The sequence below is a fragment of the Atta cephalotes genome, assembly GCF_000143395.1.
Source record: "Atta cephalotes unplaced genomic scaffold scaffold00028, whole genome shotgun sequence".
NCBI lineage: Eukaryota > Metazoa > Arthropoda > Insecta > Hymenoptera > Formicidae > Atta > Atta cephalotes.
In genome coordinates, this window is record NW_012130092.1 from 3,167,343 (window position 1) to 3,168,184 (window position 842).

Here is an 842-nt window from a genome sequence, read left to right on the forward strand (position 1 = left end):
ATTTAATTTATATATATAAGACAGACAGTAGAAAACTGTAAAAAATGCAAAATATATATAAATAAATATAATTAAATATAATTAAATTAAAGACCGATGTACACATATAAAAATAATAAAATGTGCAGTATGTAATATATTGTGTATATACTGTTAAATAACATACTTCTTCAAGGATACGCTCAGTGAACCATACGAGAATTTCACAATGCTTACAAATCATATTTACAGTGTCTGTAGGGCTTTCATATATTCAGATAAACATTATATAACTATTTCGAAATATATTAAGTAATGCGACATTATTATCTTTATATATTAAAGTTTCTTATCTATAATAATTAGATTCTCAAAATGTTAATGAAATTTTGAAAGCTATTTTTTTATTTGAACGGTGTTAATAATTTGTATTATTAACTGCAAAGAAATAATAAGAAGAATGATATAATTTTTTACGATTTGTGTGATTAGAAGTTAATTAAATAACATAATCGGAAGATTTCAAAAAATACACACCTTTAATGTAATTATTTATAGAATTTTCCAAATATAATAATTTTGTTGAATCAGAGATAAGAATCGTTTTATATAAAAATAAAATATCAGAAAACATCTCACAAAAAAGATGAGATATAAGTGATAATCAATATTAAGAATTTCTATTTTAAATCGCATATGTGAGAAACACAATCAACACTAAAGAAATTTAAAATGCCTTATGATCGAAGTTGAATCTTCATTGCTTTAAATAATTTAATCTTGAATTACTAATATACACTATATATGTACTTGCATATGTACCATATTATAGTCTTTTTATTATGATATATATTGGGTTGTCT